General features: G+C 41.2%; 1 protein-coding gene across 5 annotated transcripts in view; it reads right to left on the reverse strand.

Annotated features, from left to right (window-relative positions):
• The window catches only part of marchf1 (membrane associated ring-CH-type finger 1), a 178933-nt gene that overhangs the window by 93513 nt on the left and 63645 nt on the right, over positions 1 to 21775 (reverse strand). Inside the window, exon 2 of one of the 5 annotated variants that reach the window (XM_062981350.1) lies at positions 20560 to 20627. The exons of the other annotated variants lie outside the window; for them this stretch is intronic. The gene's annotated coding sequence lies outside the window, so the exon portion shown is untranslated. The remainder of the gene's footprint in view (positions 1 to 20559; positions 20628 to 21775) is intronic. 5 annotated transcript variants of the gene reach the window in all.

Below are 21775 nucleotides of genomic sequence, written 5' to 3' on the forward strand. Positions count from 1 at the left end.
GTCTAGTCGTGTCTGACTCTGGGGGTTGGTGCTCATCTCCAATTCTAAGCCAAAGGGCTGGCGTTGTCTGTAGACACCTCCAAGCTCATGTGGCCAGCATGACTGCAGGGAATGCCGTTACCTTCCCATTGATCTATAATAACTTTATTTTTATCTACTCACATTCGCATGTTTTAGAACTGCTAGGTTGGCAGAAGCTGGGGCTAACGGCGGGAGCTCAGCCCACTCCCCGGATTTAAAACGCAAGTTCAGCAGCTCATCAGGTTAACCCGCTGCGCCACTGGACGCTTCATGTTGTTAGTACAATATGACATTCAAATGGCTATTTGTGCTGGATTTTACTGAAGGAAGAGCCTTTTAGACCTGGCTGTGGTCCAAATATACTTAACTAAGTTTAGTCTAATACCAATACAGCTGTAGGTATATGTCTCATTCTCCACTATTCCTGAATTCCTCCCCTTGAACAATGAAACATAATGCTTTTATCTCTGCTTCTTGGTTGAAATGCAACTATCTAGTGACGCAACTCTTGTTCAAGTTTAGTGTCCTAAATGCAATAGTGAATTAACTTCCTCAGTGTATTTTCACATAACCAAAATAGAAATATCCATGCACCACAGGGAGGTATTTGTAGATTGTGCCCATGGCCACAGATGCTTAGTTTTTTATGTGACTTCTCTTCAGTATAATACTGCTTTTAAAATCAAACAAGCCAATCTGTAGGGAGACAGCACATGTTTCTTGATTAATAGTTAACAAGTAGCTCGGAAAGCAAGACTTTGAAAATATCATGCTTTGAGGAGTTTGTGCCTGCATTTCCCCATGCAGACTTCACTACTTATGCTGATTCTGCATTTCTCCAGGTTTGCCATCTTGGTTACTACATCAGCATACTTTGTGCACAGGTACTGCATAGTTTGACTGAATAAGCAGCACTAAACCGTTCAGAGCTTTGAAATAAGTCTTCTACAGACATGTGCTGAAAGCACTCCCCTGTTCCCTCTTACTGTGATGTATGGCAACGAGAAAGATGACAATAAAGTATCTAGAACTGCAGAGTAGGTTTTTCAGAAAGTAATGAATAACCTATTTTGTATAAGAGGTATAAAAGAGGTATAAGAATGTTAATTTTTCCTATTGTTCATAGATTAATTTATAGCTAGGCCACAATTAAATGTGTAATTATATGTATAGGATACAACCAATTATTTAGAAGAAATATATAATCATACGGTATGTGAGTTGGAAAAGACCAAAAAGCCTAAGTCCAACCCCTGCCATGCACAACACTCAATCAAAGTGCTCCCAACAGATAGCCATCTAGCTTTTTTTCAATAACCTTTAGAGAAGGAACCTCCACAACACTCCTGGACAGCATATTCCACTGTTGAACTGCTCTGACTTTCAGAAATTTCTTCCTAATATACAGGTGGAATCTCTTTTCCTGCAATTTGAATCCATTGCTGTGTGTCCTAGTCTCTAGAGCAGCATAAAACAAGCGTGCCCCTTTCTTAGTGTGACATCCTTTCAAAATTTCAACATGGTCATCATGTCCCCTCTCAAACTTCTCTTATGCAAGCAATACATATCCAGCTCCCTAAGATGCTTCTCACAGGCCTTCGCTTCAAGACCTTTGCCATTTTGGACATCCTTCTCTGGACACATTCCAGCTTGCCAAGATTCTTCTTGAATTGTGGTGGCCACAACTAGATACAGGTCAAGAAAGGTCTCAGGTCTTTATCACCAACACTTCTCACATTTTCTAGATGATAATCAGGCCTGAAGAAATTGTTCACAGATTATACAGGGCGATAGTCATGTTAAGTTTCTTCAACCAACAAAAAGAAAGTGGGAAGAGAATTCATCTAGCAGCACTGAGATCACTAAAATACATAAACAATCTACAATCAAAAAATACTATCTTCTCACAAGCCTTGGGCAGCAGACCTTTAATTGCCTATGAACACACTCGTAATCTGAAACATTTTATATACAACTTGAGATATAAAATAGATTAAAATATAAGTAAAAGACAGTGCCACAAATTCAACTCTGTTCCCATAGCAAAATTCAAGTTCTAATATCATGAACAACCATATTACAGGTGCTTTTACTTGCTCATCCTCCAATGTGATTATATGCCATCCTCTGTCAAAAATTCATCTCTTCACTGGACAAAGAGACTCTATGTAGGATATAAAGTAGGGCTTGGTTGAGGGAGGACCTAGCAATCATTAACTCTGTAAAGCTGCAGCCCCAATCCTTGGACTTCAATGGACAAGAGCTCAGCTAGCATCTACGAACCTGCTTAAATACCTGCAAAATTAATACTACACTTCATCTGAAGAAATGGATTTAAATCCATTAAGGTCATGGCAATATAAACTACATACTCTCAAAGGTATTGCCAGATTTCGTCTCCCCTGCCTTTTTATTTTAGTCAGATATGAATGTGTTACAGAAAAATATACCATAAGTGTATTCATTTTTATTGCTGCTATTTTTGGTTCATAATATAGCTAGGCTACAATTAAATGTGCAAAAAATGTGTATGAGATGCAACCTGTCATTCAGAAGAAAACATAGAAACTGATTCTGCTTCTCTAAGCAATAATTCCCTCAAATATTTTCTAAATGGAAGTGAAGACATTGTCTACATGTGAATAGAGATGCCAGACGTGTGATACTGGTGAGATTTCCTCGGTTTCATTGCTAAAATGATTTTTCTTCATCTCTCTAAAACTACATTGCGCAATACAAACACCTACTTACAACATGATGTAACAAGCAGGCTAAAACCCCATAGGAAAAATATTTTTGAAGATTGAACGAATGACAAACTAGCAGGTTTGAATGCCAATACTTTATCCTACTAAGCAAATGAAAGACAAACCCTTGCATACTCATTAACTACAGCAGTATGTGGATGAACCAATATCATGGTTTTTACATCTTATGAAGTCATTATATTCCAGTGACTAAAAGACAAAAATAGCAAATTGTATTGAATTTTCTCATGTATTAAAACTTAATTTGCTTTCAAACTGCTTAGCTTTTATCTACAAGAATCTCGTTTGACTACTGAACAGTTCAAACCGAAACCAACTCTATGAAATGACTGAATTAATTGTAAACCATCAACATTAAGAGCTTATAAGCAACTGATTTCCAGAGAAAGCCACAGGAGGATCAACAGAGCAAGTCACCTCAGATGATGTGAATCATTTAAGGAACAGTTCCAAATCTAGTATCTATATATATATAAAAGGATAAAAAAATTTCGGCCTAGGACAAAACAACAAAACTATACATCCCAGAAACACTAAAATTGGCAACACAACCCCTCATCCATGCCTCTATGTTCATACAACAAAAAGAAAAGAAAAATAAAGTCCTAATTAGAGGGAGAGGAATAATTGTTTTTTTATCCAATTGCTGCCAGTTACAAGGCTAAACTCTACCCACTTGGTCTCCTAGCAACCGACTCAGCCCAGGGGATAGGCACAGTTAGGCCTCTTCCACATTGCCTATAAGATACAGATTATCTGATTTTAACTGGATTATATGGCAGTGTAGACTCAAGGCCCTTCCACACAGCTATATTACCCATTTATAATCTTACATTATCTGCTTTGAACTGGATTATCTTGAGTCCACACTGCCAGATAATTCACTTCAGTGTGCATTTTATACAGCTGTGTAGAAGGGGCCTCATATAATCCAGTTCTAAGCAGATAATATAAGATTATAAATATACAGTAGAGTCTCAATTATCCAACATAAACAGGCCGGCAGAACGTTGGATAAGTGAATATGTGGATAATAAGAAGGGATTCAGGAAAAGCCGATTAAACATCAAATTAGGTAATGATTATACAAATTAAGCACCAAACATCATGTTATACAACAAATTTGACAGAAAAAGTAGTTCAATGCTCAGTAATGCTATGTTGTAATTACTGTATTTACAAATTTACCACCAAAGTATCACAATGAATTTAAAACATTGACTACAAAAACATTGACTACTAAAAGGCAGACTGCGTTGGATAATCCAGAACACTGGATAAGCGAATGTTGGATAAGTGAGATTCTACTTTAATATGAAATAATTACAGTAGAGTCTCACTTATCCAACACTCGCTTATCCAACATTCTGGATTATCCAATGCATTTTTGTAGTCAATGTTTTCAATACATCATGATATTTTGGTGCTAAATTCGTAAACAAAGTAATTAGTACATAGCATTACTGCGTACTGAACTACTTTTTCTGTCAAATTTGTTGTATAACATGATGTTTTGGTGCTTAAATTGTAAACTCATAACCTAATTTGATGTTTAATAGGCTTTTCCTTAATGCCTCCTTATTAACCAACATATTCGCTTATCCAACATTCTGCCGACCCGTTTATGTTGGATAAGTGAGACTCTACTGTACTGTGGCAATCCAGTCCAACCCAATTCTGCCATGGAGTACACAATCCAAGCACGCCCAACAGATGGCCACCCAGCCTCTCAATAATAATAATAATAATAATAATAATAATAAGAAGAAGAAGAAGAAGAAGAAGAAGAAGAAGGAGGAGGAGGAGGAGGAGGAGGAGATGATGATCATACAGTCATAAGGTTAGAAGACACCCCTAAGGATCATCCAGTTCAACTTCCTTCTACCATGCAGGACACAAACCAAGCACTCCTGACAGATGGCCATCCAAGATCTGCACAGTAATAATACAAATCGAATCATAGAATCAGACAGTTAGGAGAGACCCCTAAAGGCCATCCAGTCCAACCCAACTCTGCCATTGCACGATACAATCCAAGCACTCAACAGATGGCCAGCCAGCCTCTTAATAATAATAATAATAATAATAATAATAATAATAATAATAATAATAATAATATCATACAATCCTAAGGTTAGCAGATACCCCTAAGGATCATCCAGTTCAACTTCCTTATATCATGCAGGAGGACACAATCCAACCACTCCTGACAGATGGCCATCCAATATCTGCACAATAATAATACACATCGAATCATAGCATCAGACAATTAGGAGAGACCCCTAAAGGCCATCCAGTCCAACCCAATTCTGCCATGCAGGACACAATCTAAGCACTCCCAACAGATGGCCACCCAGCCTCTCAATACTAATACTAATACTAATAATAACAACATCATCATACAATCCTAAGGTTTGGAGTGACCCCTAAGGATCATCTAGATCAACTTCCTTCTACCATGCAGGAGGACACAATCCAAGCACTCTTGCCAGATGGTCATCCAGCCTCTACATAATAGTGATGATGAAGATGATGATAATAATAATAATAACAACAACAACAACAATAATAATAGAAGCATTATTAGATATAATAGAAGAGTTTGGAGACACCCCTAAGGGCCATCCAGCCCAACCCTTTCTACTATGCAGCAGGAGACAATCCAAGCATTCACAACACATGGACAATGTATAAATACTATACAATACTTGTCAGGACCCAGGCTACAGAGCACCAATAACCATGCGCAGAGGCCAGATTCTATCTAATATCTTTATTAAAGGAATATATAAAGTCAATAAAAACAGGGGAAGAATATAGTTCAGAAGTAGACCTTTCAGGAAAGGTCAAATATAGTCCAGGAAAATAATGTCCAATATGTGATATTAGAGTCCAAAGTTATAATCCAATAACCGAAACACACACTTTGCCAAGCAAAGTGTGGGGAGAAGACAAGGTCCTTTAGTCCTTTGAAACTTGGCAACTAGGCTGGAAAGCAAACTTGATACTTGGCTAGAACAAGACTTGAACAAGGCAACAAGAGCAAAAACAAGGTCCGTGGCAAACGCGAAACAAGGCAGGCTTGAACTTGATCCGGGAAACAAGGAACTGGAGTCCACACACGATCTCACTCCTCGAGCTGACGAATTGACTCCGCAAGGTTCCCCTTGCGGGCAAAACACCTATATAGGATCTTGTTTTCCCGCCAAGGAACACTTTCCCTGGAGAACAAGAAATGAAACCCAAACTGTGTCCAGATGCATGACTCCTTAGAATTTCCCAAGGGAAGCAGACCTAATCAGCTAATTGTTTGGCTGCGATTCTGGCGCTCTGGCGATTTGCCTCCCTAGTTCCTCTATCTCGATTATAATTGTCCCTACGAGAAAACGGGGGAGAATTCTGCCCAAGGCTTGTTTGGCTGACTTCTTGAGGACAAACATCCTCCAGGTGCAGGGGCTCCGATTCTGGCTGAACCAGTGGAAATCCCATGTTTTCCTCTTGGTCTGCCACAATAGTACTAGGAACGGGACTACAAGGCCCATGAGACATCACACTATCCCCTCCTCAAGGCCCCTCTCCAACATGGGCTCTCTCCGCAGGGCGCGGGGCCGCGGCTTGGCAGGGTAGGCCTGATGGAAGCGGCGGACTAAGTTGGGGGCATGGACTGTGGAAGCGTCTTCCGAAGAGCGTTCTTCAGGGCCAAAACCCACCCAGTCAATGAGATACTGAAGGCGGCGGCAATGAAAGTGAGAATCCAAAATGTCCTGAACCTCGAATTCCTCCTCCCCGTCCACCAGAACAGGGGTGCGGGCCAGCCGGTTCACATCAGGGCGTACACCATCCGCCGGAAGGAGCAGTGAACGATGAAACAATGGAAGAATACGCATGGAGCGCGGAAGTTGGAGTTTGAAAGTCACGGGGTTAAGTTGCGCCACCACTAGGTAGGGACCAATGAAACGGGCATCTAGCTTCCGGCAGGGACGGTGGGAGGGCAAAAAGCGAGTGGACAATAGAACCCGATCTCCTACCTTGATCTCGGGGCCCGTCTGGCGATGACCGTCAGCGTGGCGTTTATAGTCCTCTTTGGCTTGATCCAGATGCTGGTGCAAGAGTTCTTGCACTGCTGTGAGTTCCTGCAGCCAGTCCTCCGCTGCGGGGACTTCTGAGGTTTCAATGACAGAAGGGAAGAAACGTGGATGGAAACAATAGTTTGTAAAGAACGGGGTTTCCTTAGTTGAAGCCTGGACACCGTTGTTGTAGGCAAACGCTGACAGAGGTAACAGGGAAGCCCAATTGTCCTGTTGGTAGTTTACATAACAGCGAAGGTATTGTTCCAAAGTGGCATTGGTGCGCTCCGTTTGCCCATCCGTTTGGGGATGGTGAGCTGAAGATAAGCGAGAGTCTATGCCCAATAGTTGTTGCAGTGCCTTCCAGAACCGAGAGGTGAATTGAGATCCACGGTCAGTGACCAAACTCTTGGGCAATCCATGTAGGCGGAAGATATGTTGAAGGAATAAATCTGCAGTCTCTTTGGACGTGGGAAGACCATCACAGGGAACGAAATGGGCCAATTTGGTAAAAAGGTCTACCACTACTAGAATCGTGGTGAATCCAAGGGAGGGTGGCAAGTCAGTGATAAAATCCGCAGAAATTATCTCCCATGGACGAGAAGGAGTGGGAAGGGGATGAAGTAGCCCTGAGGGCTTCTCTCTTCGTGTCTTGGAGCGCTGACATACTGGGCAGGTATTGACATATTTCTCCACATCCTTGCGGATCTTGGGCCACCAGTAGTCTCGTAGGATCAAGTGCATGGTTTTAAATAGTCCGAAATGCCCTGCTGGCTTGCTGTCATGACACAGACGAAGTGCCTTTTCTCTGCCGGGGCCCGGAGGAATGTAAACATGGTTCCTGTAGCATAGCAGGCCGTCTTTAAGTGAGAATGGGAAACGTAGTCCTTGGCGAATCTGTTCTTGAGCCCAGGTATCTGTCTCTTGACTGGCTCTGATTTCTTGAGAGCAAAGGGATTCTGGGTTAGAGGAAGTTGGTTCAGTTGGAGTGGATTTGGTGTTTCCCATTGTGAGCGTGGCAAAGTTTTCCGGCTGCAGTAATCGGGACTCTGAGGTCTCTCTGCGCCCTGCAGCATACTCCGGTTTCCGTGAAAGAGCATCTGCTTGCTTGGTCTGAGCCGGGGTCACATAATGGATCTGGAAGTCAAAACGTTCAAAGAACAAAGCCCAGCGCTGCTGCCTTTGATTTAGTTTTCGTGCAGTTCTTAGATGTTCCAAATTACGATGGTCAGTATGAACCTCAATGGGAAATTTGGCCCCTTCTAACCAATGTCTCCAATTTTCAAAAGCTGCCTTTATGGCCAAAAGTTCTTTCTCCCAAATAGTGTAATTTCTCTCTGGGGCTGTTAGTTGACGGGAGTAATAGGCACAAGGATGGAGATGCTCTCCCACTGGTTGCATGAGTATAGCCCCAATTGCCACATCAGAGGCGTCAGCCTGTACAACAAAAGGGGTTTTAGGATCAGGGTGCTGAAGAATTGGCTGGGTCGTGAATAACTTCTTTAGCTGCTGGAACCCTTTCTCTGCTTGCTCCGTCCAGCGGAAAGGCTGTTTTCCACGGATGCAGCTGGTGATTGGGTCAGACCAGCGAGCGAAGTCTGGGATGAATTTGCGGTAGTAGTTTGCGAAACCCAAGAAGCGCTGCACTTCCTTCTTGTTGGTTGGCGCCCGCCATTCCAATACTGCTGAGACCTTTGCCGGGTCCATGGAGAGCCCTAGAGGCGAGACGCGGTACCCCAGAAAGTATACTTCTTGCAGATCAAAGGCGCATTTTTCTAACTTGGCATATAGTCCATGATCCCGCAATCGTTGTAGCACCATTCTGACGTGTTTCTCGTGCTCCGATTGTGATCTAGAAAACACCAAAAAATCGTCCAAGTATATGATCAAGAACCGATCTAGATAATCCTGGAAGATATCGTTGACAAAATGTTGGAATGTTGCGGGAGCTCCGGATAAACCGAAATTCATGACTAGGGACTCAAATAATCCAAATTTGGTCTGGAAGGCGGTTTTCCATTCGTCCCCTTCTCTGATGCGAACTAGATTGTAAGCCCCCCGGAGATCCAGCTTGGTGTAAACCTTGGCCCCTCGGAGCCGGTCTAATAGGTCCGAGATCAGAGGCAGGGGGTAGCGATTTCGCTTCGTGATATTGTTCAATGCTCTATAGTCCACAACCAAGCGTAGGTCCCCTGACTTCTTTTTCACAAACATCACTGGGGAAGCAGCTGGGGATTGAGAGGGTCTGATGAACCCCTTGCGAAGGTTTGACTCTATAAACTCCCTGAGAGCTTCTTGCTCTGGTTCAGTCAGGGAGTAGAGGTGTCCTCGCGGAATCGGGGCCCCCTCCACCAAGTCAATGGCACAGTCGTAGGGTCTATATGGGGGTAGTTTCTCGGCTTCCTTTTCATTGAAAACATCCCAAAAGTCCGAATATTTCTTGGGCAAGGTGATGATGGGCTCAGCGTCTGTGGCATTGCAGACCTTGGCTACTAGACAATGGTTTTGGCAGTATTTCGAGGCAAACTGTAGTTCTCTGTTAGACCAGGAGATGTTTGGGTCGTGGAGCGTCAGCCATGGAATCCCCAAAACCACAGGGAAGTGGGGAACCTCGGTAACGAAGAAGGAAATTTCTTTCATGTGTTCCCTTATCCACATCCTGGTGGGTTCAGTCCATTGACTTACTGGGCCCGTCTTTAGGGGACGGCCATCAATAGCCTGCACCACCCGGGCGTTCTTGAAATCGTGATATTGTAATCCCAGAGAGTCGGCATACTCTCTATCGATGAAATTGTTTGTTGCCCCTGAGTCTATCATGGCATGGATCATGACGGGTCCCTTCTTCACCGACCACAGCATAAGCACCAGGAGAAATAGGACCCCGGTTTGCGGCTCTTGAGCGGGGTTTTTGACCGGGTTGTCGAGCCTCTCTACGCCCGGTCCCTGGCTTCCCCCGCCGGCTTGATTTCAGTCGTCGCGGCCGCTTCCGCCTCCGCGGAGGACGCCGCCGCCAGACGGGTGGTGGGTTTTCCCTTGGCCGGGCATCCTTTGGCGAAGTGCCCCCCATTCCCGCAGTACCAACAGAGATTTAAACGTTGGCGGCGGGCCTTTTCGGCAACATCTAGTCTGGGGCGTACATTGCCCATCGGCTCCTCCTCGCTTCCCCTGGAGTATGGGGCTGGTGGTGGGGGTCTCCACACTGGACGTGGCTGAATGCTGGCGGAAGCGGGAGGTTTCACTCCGGCCCTTCCACCCTGGCCTCGGAGCCACTGTTTTTTGCTGGCAAGCAGGACCTCGGCTCGTAAACAATGATTGATAAGTCTCTCAAGAGAATTTGGAGGATCCACCTTAGAGATTTCTTCCTGCATCTCGATGTTGAGACCCTCACGAAACTGTCCTCTGAGGGCTATATCGTTCCAGCCGGTGTTCTGAGCCAACACCCGGAACTCGGCTATGTACTGGGACAGCGGCCTGTCCCCTTGGAAAAGACGCCGGAGTTTATGACCGGCCGCCTCCTCGTTGTCCTCGATCCCCCATGTCGCTTTACGGTGATTCAGGAAGTTTTGCGCAGAATTTAGGTGCATGGAACCCGCATCAAATAGCGCCGTCGCCCAAATGGCCGCAGGCCCTTCTAGGAGGCTGTAAATCCATGCCACCTTGACTTCTTCTTGGGGGAACTCGGCTTGGCGAGCTTCTATGTACGCCTGGCACTGGCGACGGAAAACATGAACCTTGGAGGCTTCTCCAGAAAACTTGGTTGGAAGCGCTAGGGCAGGGAGCCGGACACCGCGTTCCTTCAAGCCCCGTATTTCTCCCTCCTGCGTACGGAGTGTATCACGGATTCTGTCGAATTCATCCTTGGAAATGGTGTAGCTGAGTGGTTGGGCTTCCGCCCCGGTTCCTGTAGACATCCTGGCCTAAGGTTAATTGGTGCTTAGGTCGGCGGAGTCAAACTGTCAGGACCCAGGCTACAGAGCACCAATAACCATGCGCAGAGGCCAGATTCTATCTAATATCTTTATTAAAGGAATATATAAAGTCAATAAAAACAGGTGAAGAATATAGTTCAGAAGTAGACCTTTCAGGAAAGGTCAAATATAGTCCAGGAAAATAATGTCCAATATGTGATATTAGAGTCCAAAGTTATAATCCAATAACCGAAACACACACTTTGCCAAGCAAAGTGTGGGGAGAAGACAAGGTCCTTTAGTCCTTTGAAACTTGGCAACTAGGCTGGAAAGCAAACTTGATACTTGGCTAGAACAAGACTTGAACAAGGCAACAAGAGCAAAAACAAGGTCCGTGGCAAACGCGAAACAAGGCAGGCTTGAACTTGATCCGGGAAACAAGGAACTGGAGTCCACACACGATCTCACTTCTCGAGCTGACGAATTGACTCCGCAAGGTTCCCCTTGCGGGCAAAACACCTATATAGGATCTTGTTTTCCTGCCAAGGAACACTTTCCCTGGAGAACAAGAAATGAAACCCAAACTGTGTCCAGATGCATGACTCCTTAGAATTTCCCAAGGGAAACAGACCTAATCAGCTAATTGTTTGGCTGCGATTCTGGCGCTCCGGCGATTCGCCTCCCTAGTTCCTCTATCTCGATTATAATTGTCCCTACGAGAAAACGGGGGAGAATTCTGCCCAAGGCTTGTTTGGCTGACTTCTTGAGGACAAACATCCTCCAGGTGCAGGGGCTCCGATTCTGGCTGAACCGGTGGAAATCCCATGTTTTCCTCTTCGTCTGCCACAATAGTACTAGGAACGGGACTACAAGGCCCATGAGACATCACAATACTACACAGGGACATAGACCCCCTCTACCCTCACCACTTTCACAGTACACAAACAACCAAATGCATACTAAACATAAAGACAACCATACAACAGACATTCAATACCACCACTACCTCAACAAGTTCTCATCAACACCACCAAACAATGCCACAGCAACGCGTGGCCGGGCACAGCTAGTACCCTATAAATGTCTTTGTAATCAACCAAATGGGCTGAATCACTGCTCAATTAGCAATATCTGAAGAAATCAACCCTGCAGAATCCAGAAAAAATGTAATACTTTCCTCTGTGGCTTTAAAAAAAATTACAAAACGAGAAACTATGGTTTTAAAAGATCATAGAGCTGAAAGAGATCACATGAGCCATCTAGTCCAACTCCCTTGCCATGCAGGAAAAGTACAAAGTACCCCTGACAAATGGCCATCTAGCCTTTGTTTAAAAGCTTTCAATGAAGGAGTTTCTGCCACACTCTTAGGAAGAGTGCCACTGCTAATGTTCAGGTGGAATCTTCTCTCCTGTAATTTGAACATATTACTCCAAGTCCTAGTATCCAGGGCAGCAGAGAACAATCCTACTCCCTCTTCCATATGACATCCTTTCATATATTTATACATGACTATCATGTCTCCTCTTAACCTTCTCTTCTGCAAACTTAACATACCCAGTTCTTTAAGACACTCTTCATAGGGCATGGTCTTCAGACCTTTGACCATGATAATAACAAAATGAGAAACTGCTGTATCCATACCATGTGTACTATGTGTAGACACATCAAGGTCTCAATATAAGTGCATGCACACAGTCTTAGTCTTAGATTTTAGCAGGAAATCCTAAACCCCTGAAAACAGAATCTGTGCTGCCACTACTTCCCAGTGGAAAAGTGGATACTGTCACAAAATCTATTTACCCTCTTTCAAATTTGAATAGACCCTTATAGAAAACAATAATGTATTCTGAAATATGACTGGTAAAGAGTTTGGAAAAGCTGTTTGATTAAACAGAATTCCAGTCTACTTGTCTACTGGATGACAAAAAATCTGGTAGAAGAGGGAATTTCTGTGCTAATGTTGTGAACGTGTATCTTACCTTATTTTATCTTATTTTATTTATATTTATAAACTCATTATTAAATGGGCAAGCAATTTAAATTATTATTCTTGTTGAAACTCTTGAAATTGGAGCTGATGTTTGGTATCAATATTTGTTGTTTCAAAATAATTTGAAGTCAACTTTAGGATGCCACTGGGATAAATATCATGCTCTCTGTATGTGAACAAATTTTCTTTTTCTTTCATAGAAAATAATTTCACACACAGAAAGCAAATCAATAAATAAACATCACAATGCACTCAGAAGCCATGAATAGCAGCAGCTTCATAAAATTGTAGAATTTGAACCCTTACACTCATGAAAGAAATCCAGGGCAATAATGTTGCCAATGTATGATTTTCAGCCTCTGATAAACAGTCTTTACTGCAATAGAGCTAACCATGCTTCTAAGTAATTATTGAACTGCTGTTATCATTTAAAAATCTCTTCATACATACCTACCAATAGACTTAGTTCTGTCTCCTGGGCAGCAAAGAATACTAGACTCAGTTCTGTCTCCAGAACAACAAAGAATTTATCTATGTCCCATTCTATCTTACAATTAATTCAAAGGGCGCTATTGTATTTGCCTCTCCCGCGTCAGTCGTTTCTTTTTGAAGACTTAAACATATCCCAGTCATTTACACTTTCCACATAAGGACTTCTTTTCCATACTGATGGCCAATTTCATCATCAGACACTGAGCTTCTATCCTTCTGAAAATGTAGCATCCAAAATTAGACATAATATTCCATGGTTAATGCCATGTTAGTCTGCTGCAGCAAAACCAAAGAGTTCCATGGCATCTTCAAGACTACCAAGTTTAAGTTGGCATAATTACATATTCATGCTATTAAGCAGGTATTTAAGGTTTCACAGGACTCTTTCAACATTTTTAGGACTATCATTTCAACCTCTAAAGACATTTTAAACATCGAGGTCTGAACACAGCCTCAAGTAGACTGGTGACTATCTTTAAATCTACCACCTGGAATAAAGTGACAAAAGAAAGAGCAATACATAATCTAGGTTCCTTAATACTTTCTTCCTCAAATGTATGTACTTTCTATATTCCGCAAGCATGATTCTCAGAAAGCTATGATGACAACTACCATATTGCAATCCTAGAGAAACATGATGCTGATTAAATGAATCGGGTGAATATTTAATATAATATTTGAAAAGGGGATTATTTCTTTTACAATATGCATTTTGAAAGAAATGTGAAGGCAGCATCTTTTTCAAAAGACTTTCCCTTTGTCCCCAAAAGTTTCAATCTAAATTCTCCCCAAATCCCAAAATAATTATAAAGTTGTGACAATATCCTCACAATGCTCATTTTGCCTGCAGGCTCTTGGCAGGTACCTTTGTTCTCAGGTAGCAAACTATGTTCAGGTTTGTCGAATCACTGCTAAGTGAGCAATAAAAGTCAAGTTCTAAACAGAATGTCTGGAACTTGAGTGATAACCATGTAAAAAACAAAGAGTAGAAATGTAAAAATCAGTGAGAACAGATGGTAGTAATTACATTTAAGCTATTAAATGTCATGGAACAAAAGGAGAAAAAGTAAGATCTTTTTTCACAACAGAGAATCAAATCTGAGGACAATCAAGAGGTTCAAAATTAATCCCGTGATACCAGCAGAAATTCTGTAGAACAGAGAAATGAAACTCTCTTTATGAAAGCACTACAGTTTCTTGCAGACATTTACAGAAGAAGCATAACATAGTTTGCTTTTAAACAAAAAAGTAGGGTATCTAAAATAATCTATATATATAAAAGAGTGATGGAATCCTGGCGACCAACAAAACAACAAAACTAAACACCGCACAACCTCAAAAATTGACAGCAAAACCCCTCATCCATGCCTCTAGGTTGATACAACAAAAAGAAAAGAAAAATCAAGTCCTAATTAGAGGGAGAGGAATAATTGTTTTTATCCAATTGCTGCCAGTTAGAAGGCTAAGCTCCACCCACTTGGTCTCCTAGCAACCCACTCAGCCCAGGGGACAGGCAAAGTTAGGCCTCACTTAGACCCCTTCCACACTGCCTATAAAATACAGACACCACCAGACAATGCCAAAGCAACGCGTGGCTGGGCACAGCTAGTGTTTAAATATTATTGCTTTTCTGAAAACCAGGCAAATTTCCAAACACTTTTATGTAGTTCACAGCAATGGATTAAAATAATACAAAAGGCTATCAATGTTCAAATCAACTTCAGGCAACTTTATGATTTATTTATTCATGCACTATTTGTGAGACATCATAGGAAAATGCAACTATCAAAATTAAAATGCTGTTTTTATATTTCCCAATTCCTTATCTTTTGCTATACAAAAAATCATAGTTTTTGTACATGCTGTCTTGTCATATCCAAATCATCATGGTTGCATAGCATCTGGAATATTATATTGGTAATCTGCGTATACTATACTGACCTATTTAAGTTGCTTTATAAAATAATAAAGAAAATTTAAAAAGGCTGGCTGAGGTTCTGCATGTTCAGACATAACTACTAGAGTTGTGTGTTTGATTTGGAATTTCTTTGAATTTGGATCTAATTTGGAAGTTTAGCACTTTTGAAGAGAGTTCCGACCAACCTGCTTGCTGCCCCCCCCCAATATTAAGAATTTGAATCAAAAGGAGCCTACGATTCTTAAGCCTCTGATATCTTCAGATGTAGTTGTGACCAAGCCCAGCTGAGAAGTGAAGGCAAACCTGTTGGCATGCCTCTCAGCCAATCAAGGCTGATGGAGGAAGAAGGCGGAGGCAGAGATCGCTCTTGTAGTCTTTAAAAAATGTTTTTTAAAACTTTGAAAATTCCCACAAATCTGTGGATGAATGAAACCTTATGAAACTTGATAGGCAAAGAGTGATAAATGTGTTCTACCACTGTAGCTTTAAAAATGAGGGAGAAAGGAGCCCCTGGAATTTTCCACATGTATATTAACTTAATGGGAAGTGAGGAGAAGCCACATTCCTGCACTAAACTACATTTCCCAGAATGCATTGGGCAGGAGCAGCTAGCTGTGGTGTTGAGAGACAGTGTAATATATATATATATATATATATATATATATATATATATATAATCATGGAATCTGCAAAGAAAACAGTAAGTAATGGTATAAATCTGTGCCAAATGGTGTGGTTGTGTGTCAATAGGGGAAGCATATTAATTGGATATCAGGATAGTTTGGGTGGTGCCTTTCTGCCCAGAAGAAGAGGGTCATTCTAGATGTCCCTTGATTGTGCCTGTATTATGATTTCTGTCCTGGGTTATAAATGGTTATAAATTAGTTTTGTCATAAAAACATGGTGAATGTTTATTACACAGCTAAAACTTTGTCTTTGTGCAAGGGACATCAGGTGTTTGAAAAAGAACTCCCTAGTCACCATTTAATTTCTGACAATTTCTGTCAGAAAAACAAAATTTCTGGAGTAGAACAATGACTTTCTAAGTAGAACACACACTGAAATAGGAAATAACACTTTCAAACCAGGAACAGATTTTCTTTATTATTTAAAAAATTATAAAAACTTTGAAAATCCACCAAACATCTGTGAATAAGTCTTAACTTTCTGACATTTGGTAGCTAACAGTGGTAAATGTGTTCTACTATTGTAGCAAATTTCACCTCAATAGCTTTAAAAATGAGGGAGATATCAGCCGCTGATGTCTTCCTTATTGAGCATGCGGGACTGTCATTAAGGAAGTACTTACAAAGATTTGGAAGCTTTGTAAAGTTTCTGAAATTCTTACCTCCAAAATTCAGAAAGAACTTTAGAAACGAAGCACTAGCACCCCCTACTTTTGAACACAGTTTAGAACCGTTTTTTTGGATCACATATGCCTTATAACTACAATGACACAACTCCCTCATCATAGCTAAAATGCCCAAGTTTTTCAACCAGGCTGCACACTGATGTGTTCCCAATGCACTGCATAACGGGGTGCTGGAAAATAAGGTCTGGAGCACTCAACTGGTTACCGGGCTCTGTGCTCCAGCAACTGCAAGAGTGCAGCAGAAGTCATTTTTCAGATCACAATCTTCAGCATCAAAGGGCTCTTCTAGACACTTCAGGAGTTGTGGGGGGAGGAGAAATTCCCACCCCCCAGGCATCATTCTGACATGACTACAAAGCTCTCCAGAGGGGACTACGCAGCTGGCAGGCCCCTTGGGTAAGCTTTGGGGGAGGGAATGGGGAACTGGGAAGGTAGGGGGTACCATCTCACTCCTCCAAGCTTTTGGGAAACCAAAGAAGCAGAATGGTTGTGTAGACCGCCCAGGACTGTAGAAGCAGTCCTGGGAGTCAGTCCCCATAGGGCTCTCACCTTTAAAGATCCAGACTTTAGTTTAAAGTCCGAATATACAGAGGTGTTTTTTAAACCAGGATTAAACTGAGCAAATTCAGTTTACTCCAGGTTAAAACGAATTAGCCTGAAACGTCATCTGGACACTTCAGGCTTATTATTATTATTATTATTATTATTATTATTATTATTATTATTATTATTATTATTATTATTTGTATCCCGCCTCCATCTCCCCAAAGGGATTCGGGGCGACTCACATGGAGACAAGCCTGAAAACATTAATTAAAACATGGATCAGTAAAATTAAAACATTATAGCCACATAGAACACATAATCTGCTGATTTTTTAGGTTGAGTTTTAGGGCTGTGTAGAAGGGCCCTCAAAAAAACTCTTGAATTGGAACACTACCTGGCTTCAAGGTTGGTTGAATATCAAAAGTTAATTGATCATAAATCTAGCTTATAACTATTGAACAGGATGCCACATTTTTAAGTGGCTAGTTAGAGTGCAACAGATAGCCAGGTGTGAAAACCTGTAAGATACTGAAAATGTTTTAAAATGTGTGGATAAGAAAATAAACAGGAAGGTAGACAGATCAGTATATTGGGAGTCTACATGATGGCAAAGTTGGTACCTGGTATGTTTCCTTGAATAGAATATTCTGTAGTTAGGATATTCCATGCTTGGGAATCATTAAAAATTAGTCAATGACATTAGGTTCATAGGACAGGAGGTGCTTCTTAAAGTACTGTATATATTCATGTATAAGTTGAATTAACTGAATTTTCTACTCTTACATGAATATATAGGGTACTTAGATTCCCTTCTATTCATGACTTTGACATATCTGCACTTTGAACTGGATTTTGAAATTATATTCTGTTCAAAGGAGGGCAAAAAGATAGATAAATGATCTGGAAAATAAGACTTATAATGAATAGCTGATAGCAGTGGGCTTATTTAACTGCAAATTGAGAAGACAGAATAACCAGGAGTGTCATTATAAGTATCATATAGAAAACAGAGATAGCATGTTTCTGCTGCTCAAGCGGACAGGAACAAATCAATACACTGAAATCACAAGAAAGGAGTTCAGGAACTAAAAATATTAGGAATAATTTTCTCACAGAAAGAACTCTGTCACTGCCATGGAGTCCTGGGAAGTACAGTTCAGGGAGGGATGTTTAAAATTGTCATCCACAGGTTTAGTGCCTCATGAAATGAATAAACTCCAAGATTCCACAGGATGAAGCAATAACAGTTAAAGTATAGTAGTAGTGCTGTGATTGTACAGTGTGAAAAAGCTTCTGTTGAACAATAGAACAGACTGGGTAAGAGCATGGTGTATTCTCTTCATTACAGATTTTCAAATATAAGTTGAATGACCATGCCTCAAGGACATCTAACTGTGGATGCCTATGCTGGCAAGGGATCGGACTAGATGACCTTTGGGTCACCTTCTAATTCTTTGATTTGATGATAACCGGACAGACAGAAGTACATCATAGCAGATTTAAATGACAATTGTTCAAGTATAAAATTAAAACTGCACTTCACTGTGGGAACAGATAACACTGTAGTTGCTAAAATTAATTGCATGTACAATGAGAAAGAATGTACAGTGAGCAAGGATATGAATAACCCTTTTCTAACAGGCAGGTTAATTGCTTGGTCCTGTCTGACTTACCAATTTTCTAGAACAAATTTTTGAAAATAAAAGAAAATTGTGATCTCTTACCCTTCTACACAGAAACATTAAGATATGATTGGTTCACTCCCTCCATACCCATCCATCAATTATTTTACCAACATATTAAATGAAACTATTATGAAAAACTAATGCACATCAACCTGTACACACTCACAGAGATCTGGCAGTGTCTCAGTGCACATAGATCATTTTTATGTACGGATATCTGTTGAAATGATTCCTCCAAAAGTAACTATCATTCTATCCGTCAATCAAAGTCCACACCTCCTACACATTCTGGGATTTGAGTAATAAAACAAAGACATTACCTGAGTATGGAGGGCAGAAAAAAAACTGAACACTAACAGATTTTTTTCTCTTCCATGTACATGTGTATTTCAGATCATTTTTATGTTACTGTACTTGTAGGACTGTCTGACCACCTTACTAAAGTAAGGTAAAACACTCTGTGTGCACTGCATCAATACAGTCAATCTCTTTAGTTTTTTTGGATCCTAATGGCAGGATCAAGATACCTACTACTTTTCTTCCCCAAGTGTCACAATAACAAATCTACCTGGCAACACACACAGAGCCACCATTAGTTTCAGAAAGGAAGTTTCACTGGCATCGACAGTCTTTAGTGTTCATGGTAAGACCAGTATTCAAGAGGATCTTGAAACTTTTGATACTGACAGAAAGAGCTTGGTAGCATAAGCTTTCATAGACTTAAGTCTTTTCCATAATATGCAATCAATAGTACAGCTAATCATACTTAAGAGGTCCCTGAAGGAAACATGCCTCTCAGAAATGTGTAAGCTACAGAGTACAATCAGTATTGGTCACAAAGCACTGAAACAAATAAACCATTGATGTAGAGAACTAAAGGATGGGTAAGTAGCATTATGCTCCCTGTGACATGTCACTCATTCAATTCTAAGTACAATTAAAATCTGCTGAAAGTAAATCAAGGCTGCAGCGCTACACTTACCACCCAATGAGCAAGCCCTATGTAATTCAGTGAAGTAGAATTGCCAGCTTGGATGCAGGTTTCATTCTGACAGCCCTATTCTAAGAGCCGTATCAAATTGCATAGTAAATGTTATCTTACTCCATATGAACATGTAAAATAATGTACATGTACATGTAAAACAATATGGAAGAGAAATCTCTGCAGCAGCAGATGGGGAGAAAACATCCCTTTCATCTTAACGAAGTATTTATTCTTGAAGGAGCCTGTAGATCTGGTATGCTAGAAAAATGACAGAATGAAAGGCATAAATGTGTCCTGACAGATACGACTAATCATGGTGTTTTAAAACTGTAATGCCACCAAGTTCCTGTCTTAAAATAATGCGATTCCCAAGGCAACCGAATGCATTTTTATACTCCTAACTACAGTAGCATGCAGTTTTTAAAAAGGGAAAATAATGTACCATTTTCTTTTGATTATTAAATAGCAATGTTTAGATGTTGCTAAATAACATCCATTCAGGGACATAAAACATGCATGGTCCTATTTTCCTATCTAACATAACTGGGAAAACACGATTCGGAAAGAATGACAAGCTGTTAAGTGCCTAAGCTGAGGTTACAAGAAACATTTAACCTATTTTTCTTCAGAGATTACTTACTTATTAAATGTAGCTGAATAAATACATAGCTAAATACCAGCATTACGGTGGAATAAAAATGAAACAAGGCATCAAGAAATTTTATATACATTGAATTATGCAGGTCTTCACTAATTATAGATCTTAGTAGGTTATGTGTGCAGAAGAATAGCAAGGAGTATAGCTACCGAAAGGACGCAGGTTCAAATCCGGGGAGCAGAGTGAGCACCCGCCGTTAGCTCCAGTTTCTGCCAACCTAGCAGTTCGAAAACATGGAAAGGTGATTAGATCAATAGGTACCGCTCCAGCGGGAAGGTAATCGCTCCATGTAGTCATGCCGACCACATGACCTTGGAGGTGTCTACGGACAACGCCGGCTCTTCGGCTTAGAAATGGAGATGAGCACCAACCCCCAGAGTCGGACACAACTGGACTTAACGTCAGGGGAAACCTTTACCCTTACCTTTTTATAGCTACTAGGCTCTTCATTCACTATACATTACTTTAATAGTATACAGTCACACTTAGGTATATTAGCCTGCAGTGTTGCCAACTGCTGTACTTTCTATGACCTCTGTATCATTCCTAGAGATGCCGAAGTGCTGTTCAGTGCAAGGAGAAAGTATAACTACAAAAAGATGCATAGTGAGTTTAAGACCAGCTTCAATGTTTATAAGAGCACTACTATCTCCAGAGAAGGAATCATTTCCCTCTCCTAAAAGAGAAGGAGAATACACCCTCTCCTAACCTGCAAATGTTATCATAGCTTCTGGAACCTTGTTCTCTTAGGGTACCTAAGACCACAATTTGGGAGGCATTTTGTTGCCCCTATTATAGAAAGTGAGTCCCTCGATGGTGCAGCAGGTTAAACCACTGAGATGCTGAACTTGCTGACCAAAAGGTCAGCGGTTTGAATCTGGTGTGCTCCTACTGTTAGTCCCAGCTTCTACCAACCTAGCAGTTCCAAAACATGCAAATATGAGTAGACTAATAGGTACCGCTCCAGCAGGAAGGTAACGGCGCTCCATGCAGTCATGCTGGCCACATGACCTTGGAAATGTCTATGGACAACACTGGCTCTTTGGCTTAAAAATGGTGATGAGCACCAACACCCAGAATCGGACATAACTAGACTTAATGTCAGGGAAAACCTTTACTTTCATTATAGAAAGGAAGACACTAGCCCCTTGTCTGAAAACATGAAAGCCTTACTAGACCTAACTGGAACATCTTTACAGTGCATACTCATGATCTACCTGCATTTGATGCTATGTCAGCATTTGGTTGACGGGACATGACAACTTTTCCTTTGCTTTTACTTCTGTTATTGTCACCACCTATTTGGAACAAATAAATCAGTAAGTTATGAATAGCAGTTTTGCTTTACTTCAGTGTATTTTTAGG

The sequence above is a fragment of the Anolis carolinensis genome, chromosome 5 (assembly GCF_035594765.1).
Source record: "Anolis carolinensis isolate JA03-04 chromosome 5, rAnoCar3.1.pri, whole genome shotgun sequence".
Classification (NCBI taxonomy): domain Eukaryota; kingdom Metazoa; phylum Chordata; class Lepidosauria; order Squamata; family Dactyloidae; genus Anolis; species Anolis carolinensis.